Raw genomic sequence first — 10,074 nt, forward strand, 5'->3', positions numbered from 1 at the left:
TGCAAAGTTGAATTATAAACATGATTAAAATACGAGTTAAAAATAATGTGCAATAAATTATATATACTATGAAATGATACCTATTGTTGTAATATAAAGGGATAATAACTAGCTTTGTGTATATGTGTATGCATATGTATACATACACACCAATGAGCTTGTGTTTTTTTTTGTTTTTTTTTATTAACATACAGTGCAAACAACGACAAAAGACAACATATGTGTGTGTGTGTGTGTGTGTGTGTGTGTGTGTGTGTGTGTGTGTGTGTGTGTGTCTGTGTGTGTGTGTGTGTGTGTGTGTGTGCGTGCCGTGTGCGAGTGTAAATAAGATGATGAAAATAGATACATAAATTGAGAATATTAATTTGAGAGTAAACAAATAAATAATTATCATATAGAGTGGTGTAGCATGATATCATATAACTATAGCATCATAAATATAGTAATATCCTAATATAAAATCATTTTTATAAAGTATTATAACATATAACCAAATTATATCACCATACTATTATATATAACAATATAATACTATAGTTTAACATCCCATGAGATTTCATAACTTAATATAATAATATGAAACAATATATCATGATAATGCCAGAAATAATTATTAGAGTTAGAATTGGTAATTTATGTTTTGCAATGGGGGGTGAGGTCAGACCGGGGCGTCAGGGAAGCGAGCAGGAGGCCCCACCAGACTCCAGTTGCCCGACCGGGAGCCCCAGCAGGAGGCAGGTAGGACGGCAGTGAAAGGAAAACCCCCCTCCCTTTTTTTTTTTTTTATATATATATATATATATATATATTTTTTTTTTTTTCCTTTCTCCTATTCCCCCTCCCCCGCTACCCTTCCTGATTAATTTTGCTAGTTCTGTTAGATGTCATTTAGAGTCAGGAGGGATTGCATCTTGGACCGCAACCTGACCCAGAGGAGGCTGCCGGCCCGTTGTGGATCGACCTCCTGTGCTTCTCCTACTCTGGGCAACTCCCAGACCCTGAGGGGGGGGGTCTGCCCGCTGAGGAGAAGCTTTCCAATGTTTCATTATTCATTTATTTTATTTAATTATTTATTTATTTTATTTATTTTATAATATATAAACACAATGAGCTTGTGTTCATATATTATTAAAAAAAAAAGAAATACATTAGAATTATCTCAAAAGGCCCTCTGCCATATTTTCAGAAATGAAAAGCTATTGTAATTTATGGGTAAATTCACTTATGGACAGGTGGCATGGAAGAAGAAAGGAAACAATTCAAAAGAAGAGGCACAGTGTCCATTTCCTTGGGGTAAAATGCTTTGGCAGTCCTATGGAGTCAAAGCTGTCTGGCCCCTGGCAATCTCACAACCTTGAAGGTCAGCTTCTCAAACGAAACGGATACCCTTGACTGCAGCTCTTTTTGCTCATCGTCCACTTTGGCAAATGGCAAGACTTGGATAATCAATCAAGTGCCGTCAAAAGGCCAAACAGAAGCACTGATCCTCAGTATCGACTACTTGGATTATAGAGGATCATCCTATGGGCGCTCTACGTGATTTGGCTATAACTCCAGTTCTATCTTATGATAACTGCTAACTTGAAAAAAAGCACAGTGTGGATTGGCCTTATTACTTGCCTCCCAAACTGTAAAAAAATATCTACAAGAAATAAAAAGTTACATCTGTTCTGTGGTATATGTGCAGATAAACGACTGAAAGTTATATAGTAGAAAAAGATGCGTGTATTCCAAAATCTAAAACCATTTACAAACCTAAATGATCTCCCTGTAATCAACCTAGAGAAGAAATTGTTGAAGCAAATTGGAGTTTCTGACAGGAAAGTGCTTAACAACGATGGAAGTTTAAATGTAATCTTTAGTGTTTTTTTACAAATTCTGTAATAGTGAAAAAAAAAACATATTTGAGCATTTTTCTTCTATATTGTGAGATGTACCTTATACAAGAACGTAGGTAAACACAAATTATAGGCAAGGCAAGTTTATAGCACAATTCAACAACAAGGATATTCAATGTACTTTACAGACATTAAAATATGAATAAAAAGCATGATTTAAAACGTAAACAAAAAAGAAAGAAATAAGAACAATAGACTTTTACAAATACATTAAAAAATAAATAAAAAGCATGATTAAAAAAAAGAGTAATATATAAAAACTCAGTAGTTAAAATATGATGGAGTTTCTAAACAAGTTTAAAAGTACCAGTGAGAACAAGTGAGTCTTCGACCTGGACTTACTGTAAATACACTGAGTGTTTCAGCTGATCTGCGGTTTCTGGGAGTTTGTTCCAGACATGTGGAGTATAAAAGCTGAATGCAGCTTCTCCATATGTGATTGTGACTCTGGGAACTGATAACAATCAGATCCAGATGATCTGAGGGGTCTGGAAGGTTCATTCTGGGTCAGGAGGTCCCTGATGTGTTCTGGTCCTGGACCATTCAGATCTTAATAGACCAACATCAGAACTTTAAAGTCCTCTGAAGGACAGGCAGTCAGTGTAAAGACCTCCGAGCTGGACTGATGTGGTCCACTTTGTTGGTCTTAGTGAGGACTGGAGCAGCAGAGTTCTGGATGAGCTGCAGTTGTCTAACTGACTTTTAAGGTGTACTGTAAAGATGCTGTTGCAATAATCAAGCTACTAAAGATTAATGCTGGACTAGTGTCTCCAGATCCTGCTGAGACATCAGATTGTTTATTTTGATATATTCTTAAGGTGGTAGTAGGCTGACTTTGTTATTGCCTTAATGTGTTTTTCCAGATTCAGGTCTGAGTCCATCACTACACCCAGGTTTCTGACCCGGTTGGTGGTTTTTAGGTGATTGAAGCTCTGTGCAATGCACAGAACCTGTAATCTCATTCAGAACTAATTTTGTGCTTTTTATTTAATTATTTTTTTGATCAAGACGGAACTTCTTCAATAACCAGACCTTTGCATGTAACACATTGTTATCAAAAAGTTTAAAGGGATTGTGACATGAAAAACACATTTTTCTAGATTTTTTGTGTTTTGTTGGGTGTCTTGACATCAATTACACCCAAAAAAAACGAACTTTTAACATTCAGTGTATTGTGTGCTTTCTGGGAGTTTCCGCATAATTATGCAAAAACGGCGCATCTGGTTTGGTGGCGGACCTATACGTATAGGTCCACTAAATCACCGCCCCCTCTACCCAGCTCCCTGCCCATCACCTATCCTCTCTCCGCCCACAAGACAAATCACCCGATTTGGGAGGAGGAGCAGGGCAATGATTGACAGGAAAGGGGGAAAAGGACGCGTTTTTCCCTGCGCAAAAAACACCGTCATAAAAAAGCCAAGCATGGAGTACTGGAGTGAAGTTTTTCTTGTTACACCTTTTTAGACACATTTGAGGGATATTGGCCAAGACTTTTAATAGTGTTAAAAGCATGTTAAAAATTATGTCACAATACCTTTAAGGGGCAGAAACATGTCTGAATGAACGGATGAAAATAAAATATGCAATGGCATCTGTCATTGCAGGAAGTTTTATTTTTCCACAAACATGCAACAAATGTGGTGGTACTGGTGAGCTGGATTGGAGTGGAGCGCAATCGTGCGCTCACATACAACCACTTAAAAAGGTTCATTGGTGTATTAAAAACTATGACGCTGCAGTCTTAGCTCCCAGAGTTCCAAAGGGCGTGAAATCCCCGGGCCATGGAGTCCCTGTACCTGACCGCAAGTGATATCAAACTTTCCTATAGCGTGAGCAGGATTGGGATCCCGGACAACTGCAGACTGTCACGGATGTGGAGGCACTGAAAAGTTCTTCACACCAGGAACCAGGTGAAACCGGACTTTTTCGGCAGCAGAACATGATGCGCGGGCTGCCCGCTCCACAGGAAGGATTGATATGCTGCACCCATCACTGACTTTCCTGTCATTTTCAATACCTCGCAGGTTGCTCCACATCGAAGCGATTTTCCACTCTCAGAACAATTCTATTTGCCCTGTGGGCTCAGTGGACACTTGGTCCGCACATCAGACACCTGTCTGCTATTTAAGAAAAAATGGTGCTGCTTTACTGCACCCTTCCCTCGCTCACCCGGTATCGCACACAAGCCAGGAGCTCAGCTACCCTTTACATCCTCTTTTTTGTGTGCCAAGTGGTTGGTGCACTGATTCTCTTTGAGGCTGCTCTTGTTGGGAATGGTGCCATGGCTGTGCAGAGCAGTTCCTTCACTGCACTCGTTAGGGATGGCCTCACTGCAGCTGCTGCCAGACATACAGTAGGAGCTTCTCTTCAACATGTAAAGCTCGCTGGGGTCATTTGTTAGTTTCTTTGTCTCATGGGTACTCATGTACCCTAGTTGTGAATGAGCCCGTCAGAAGCCATCAGAAAGTTTCCTAAGTTAATAAGAGATGTTTTGGCATTACACTTGAGAAAATCGACATGTTTTTCATACCAGCAAGATAAAAGTTAAATACCGAGAGCCAAGTCTTGTGTGTCGGGGTTAGTGAATGATGCAAAATATGCTCTTTTCTGCTGCAGAAGGCATTGATCCAAAGAGAGAGCGACACATAAACTTTACGAGCATACAGCAAGATAAATTATTTCACAGTTGTCCTATCATACCCTAAGTGTCCCTCTGTTGGACGTTTTTGTTTGCTCCTCAATCAAAGTCACTGTCAGTGAAAGAAAATACCATCTAAAGTTTCAACAGAAACGTATCGGACCAGAGGCCACATCTAACTGTTATCCTCCACTTGGGCTGTGAACGCAGAGCTGCAAAGGAATGTGCCACATGGAGGGTTTCTGCAATTGTTACTTCTGTTCTCTTTGCAGAATCTTCAAGATCAAACATTGCCCTGCTACGTTGTCACTGTTGTCAGGATCTTTGAGCTCTGTCGTCTAAGAGCTTTGTGATCAATAGAGTCATGAATTCTCCTTGAAACAGAAATCTCTGTTTGAGTAAACAGGCGTTTCACAAACTTACATCATGGATCAGACTAAACAGGGAAAGAAACATGCTCAGTTTTCGACCTCGAATCAGAGCGTTCATTCTCAAGTACAGGCCGTGGATCGTCCAATTAGGTTGCAATGTGGTGTCTGACTGCTGAATTGTAAATGGCATGGGCTTACACAGGTTGTTTTGAAGGTTAAAAGAAGAAATGGCTAAACAAAAGGGCTCCCTCATTTCTCTGCCTGCAGTAGATCCAGATGCAAATATAACATTGTTAAATGATGAAGCTCAGATGCCTGAAGATTTTGTCTTACATCAGGGGATGTGACCGAGTAATGGGCACCGCAGTGCCATGATTAACGGCCACTTGGCAGAGAGAAGGTTCCTAGTTTGATGGGTTTGAGCTACTCCAGCTTCCTTTTACAGCCAGAAAACAATCGTTATGCATGTTAAGCTCATTGTTGATTCTAAACTGACTGTAAATGTGAGAGTTTCTAGTTACTAGAGATACTGAGCATTGCTGCAACCCTGTGTGTGTGTGTGTGTGTGTGTGGGGGGGGGGGGGGGGTACTGTGGAATACTTAAATCAGATGCATGCAGTACTTTGCGCCAACTTTCAAAGTGGTTACTAAACAGCTGTATTATTCACAAATGTAGATACACTTCCATTTCTTTTTATTTTAAAGGCCCACTCTTAATGGCTTGTGGAATGATTTCACCACATTTAAAACCAACTGGCTAGCAGGGGCTGCAACAATTTCCAAATTGAGGTTCTTGCTAATATTCTAGGCACTATAGGAGATATTCTTCTTAGTCTTTCTGATACTGTGCAGCTCTTCAATTGAGGTGGTTTCATAATTACATTTCTATTTTTATTCCCTCACCATTTCTTACAATTAAAATGTCATACTTTTTTTTTTAGGACACGTCATAAAATGTGCTTATGCATAATTCCCAGACAGAATGAAAAATTATCAAAAGAATTGTGATTTAGCTACAGTAATTGTTTAAGGTAAATGACCAATAAAAGTATGGTGATCTATAGATGATATTTTTTGATGTACAGAACATTCTTGCACAGCAGGTTAGCTGCAGAAAGATGCAAACCCTGTTTGCTTTACTAAAGTACAATCATTTTTTATATTTCATTTACTGCGTCACAACACTCAGTATGCATCACTTAGCTACCAATGAATAAACTCAATACTGGTAGAATTCACTAAATAAACACTATATAAAACAGCTGAACCAAATGTGTTCATGGTTCTCTGTATGCAAGTTTACAGAAATGGTAAAACTCTCGTCACAAGTAACAGTTAAGGTCAGCTTCCACATGCGAGTTGAGAAATAATTTGATGTTTCCTCAATGAGAGAATTTACTTGAATGAGAAAATGAATGTGGTTACCATTGAGATTAAAGACCCAGCCTTCTTTAATCCTGAAGAGACACAAGCATATGTGGAAGATGGTGGGCTAATGGAAAGTTTTAACTTATGATCATCATAGATCAGACTTCTGTGTTTTAATGGAAAAAATACTTGAAGCACTTTAATCTTTCAAACACAACAAATACTTTATTTTCCAGACAATAGAATGATGGGGAATGGGCATGTTGTCTCCTCAGGCATCTAAAGACATGCCTGAAATATTGAGCCTTGTCCCCAGATAGGTAAAACAAAGGAAATGCGTAAATGTTCTATCCACGCATGTACTGATGGAAGTAAAAGCAAAGTATACAATATGTATGATGCCAATCTGGAAGCTGCAGAACAGGCAGCACAGGACACAGCAGTCCAAAATAATCACATCAGTCCTTGCACTGCCCCTGTAGCCTCATTTAGCATTTAAAAATACACATAATGATGAGACTTTAGCTAAGAATGAGTGTAATCTGACTAACACTCTATACTAAAGAAATTGCAGGAGACTGCATTATTTATGAATGTAATTTGGGAAGATATAAGCCTTGGTGTTTCATTTCAAAAGAAAAGAAAAATCTTTGACAAAGAGTGTTGCTGTATTGATCCAAAAGGTCGGTAACTACTGGCAATTTGTGTAATGAAGAACTTCCCTGCTAATAGCTGCAGTGCTGCAGTCACACTTCTGTTCATTGACATGCATTTTTCCTGTCATCTGAGCAGGATTCAGATGTACCCATAGACTAGCCCGTGTGCCGCTTTGAGATCTCCTGGCATTTACGCGTTGGCTCTATCTCATCTCAGCAAATAGACAATCAATTTTAACTTCTTGTCTCCTTCCCCTACTTTGCTTCCTGCTTGATACAGTTAAAACTCAGGGCACTCTGTTCACCGGTTTCTGCCGTATCAGGTGCTCTGAAGATCAAATATCAGTACTGTCAAACAGCTTGTCTCTGTTTCTGCTGCTGAATACCACAAAATTGCACCTTGTCTTCATCCTGTCTCTTATTCTTCACCATGTCTAGCATTTACTGATTACTGCCTCACCTTTTTTATGCAGCGCTCTGAAATGAAAAGAAGTAAAAGCTATTACACACAAATCCATTTCCACAGCCTTAATCATGCATAAAGGCCCTATTACATTATTTTTACACTCATTATCAGTTGAATACAAAAGCCATATTAGAGGCATTAGCCTTTTATGATTAATCAAAGGAGCCTGAGGCTGAAAGCTCAATATCTGATACATTTGAACAAATGTGACTAATTTCACATCGTACTTTCAACAGCTGAAACAGATACTCTTGCTCTCTTCTCTCAAAAGCCTGCCACCACATATCATCTATATATTTGACATTAGTAATATCAGAAGTCACACTCTAGTATCTTGTGTACCACTTTCAGTTTGGTTTTTCAATTCAGTTTATTCAAATAACAGCAATTAACAACAAAAGCCATCTCAAGGCAAACAAGTTCAGTGCATTCAGTTATGTACAGTCCGATCCGATTACAGTTCAATCCTGGTAATTTTAATTTACTCCTCATCCCATTTATTACAACAAGATTTAATATTGATATACCGTAATCCTAATTCATTTAAGAGACGAGATGAAAAGCTAACTACCAAAGATCTTCACATTGATGCAGGCCCCATCCTGAGCAAGGACAGGGCGACGGGCGAGAGTAAAAATCGTATTTAACAGAAAGAAACTCCAGCAGGAACTGACTTAGAGTGAATGGCCATCTGCCTCAACAGTTTGAGGATCTGAGATCTGAGAAAGACAGACCAAAAAACAGAGATACTTTCAGTGATATCTGGAACAGGGTCAGGAACTCCAGCGCATCATGGGAAGTTCCCCCAGCCTTTTAGGCCTATAGCAGCATAACTAACGATGGCTCAGGGAGCCCGAACCAGACCTAACCATTAGTTTTACCTAAAACCACATATAAGCCTGCAGTCCAAGAGCAAAGCGCTATGTCGGGATGATGAGGAACTACTATATGGAGTTCTTATAAGTAGCAAAGCTCTGAAAGGCTTCATATACGAGGAGATGGATTTAACAGCAAGCCAGTGATGAGAAGCTAAAATCTGAGAAATATAATCCTCATCAGAACCTCAGTGCAGCATTTTAATCAGCTAGATGCAGTTCAGTCATTTTAGGAAAACCAAACAATACAGAATTGGAGTCGTCCAATCTTGAGGTAATATATACATGGACTAATTTTTCTGCATCACTAAGATACGATTATAAAATCACAACTGTGGAAGAAAGCAGTTCTAGAAACTTGTTTTATGTGTGATTTATGTTGTTCCTTGCAGTATTATGAAATGCCAAATCAGTGCAGTTCAGAGCAACTGAATAACTAAACAGTCTTTTTTCTTAAGTGCTTAAACATTAGACATCAGTCTTAAAAACACACTGAACAGGTCAGCAGTCAAATTTGCAGATGTGACACCCATGAATGAGTGGTCACATTGGTACTTGCCACTTGAATCTACTGTATATTTGAAAGGATGCGTTGCTTTCCACAGTGACCGTGTGAGGGAAAATGTGCTAACTGTTGTCCCCAAGGGGGCAGCACTCACACAGAATGGAGGTGTTGCCGGCTCTTGTCTCCAGAAAAGCAAAAACCAGAGAACGAAACAGAACAATCGTGACCAAGTGCCAACCATCTTACTTCCTAAAATTGGCTGCAGTTCCTCCACTGGCCTCTAGGGGCTGGCTGAAAAACCGAGCCAATCTCTATTGACCCCCATGTTGAAATGTCCAATTTTAAAGTGGGAATTAACATACAGCCTCGTTCAAAAAAACGTTTTGATCTCAATAGTTTGATTTCACATTGTTAACTTTCTTTTTCTTCCAATCCTATCTCCGAACCGTAGTTGGGAGAGCTGGTGGCTATTTATACTTTCTGGCTCGTTGCTGGTAACCGGCGTTGTCTAGGAGTCCGGGGAAAGTGAAGGAAAGAGGATGAAGGAAAAATACTGTCCGTGCAACACTGCACATTTATTAACTCCTTGCAGAGAGCAAAACAAAATAATTGAGGACCGACACTTGATATTGACTGTGGACACTGAAAGCAACTAAAAACTTGTAACGCTGTCTGTCTTACTGTCTGTCGTCATGCACGCTGTTATCCACACCCTCACACCGGCATCTCGTCTCTCTCTCATACCTCCGCTGCACCCACTACGTCACACACACACAGACACACACAGCCACCGCCTTAAAGGGACAGGGCTGGCCGGTAACAACATCCATGACGACTCTGAGGGGGGTGAATGTTTTTGTACCACACGAGGAGAGATTATATAAAGCAGTAATTTTATTTCTAATGTGATTGATGGGCAGTCGGCTCAGCCTTACAGCCATGCCTACCGTGAAACAGCACACATGAAGAACTATTTAACGTTTTTAATTCAGCTGAAAAAAAAAGTCGAAAAATTACAAGATCGATTGTTTAAACGCATTTTGATGGAGAGGCGAATCAGTGAAGACAGAATGGATCATGAAAAATAGAACGTAATCAGTATACGTTTAAGATCAGTGTGAATAAAGAAAAGCTGCAGCGATGGAAAGAAACTCATTAATGTGCTGATGCGCCCATAACCCTGGGAAAATAAAAAACGCTTTAGTTTTCTGAGGAGTGTGACGATTATGCTGACTGCGTCCTGGTTTACCCTTTTCCAATAAGCCTTGCTGATACAAAGGTTTCTCAAGCTACACAC

Source organism: Cololabis saira, chromosome 9 (genome assembly GCF_033807715.1).
Source record: "Cololabis saira isolate AMF1-May2022 chromosome 9, fColSai1.1, whole genome shotgun sequence".
NCBI lineage: Eukaryota > Metazoa > Chordata > Actinopteri > Beloniformes > Belonidae > Cololabis > Cololabis saira.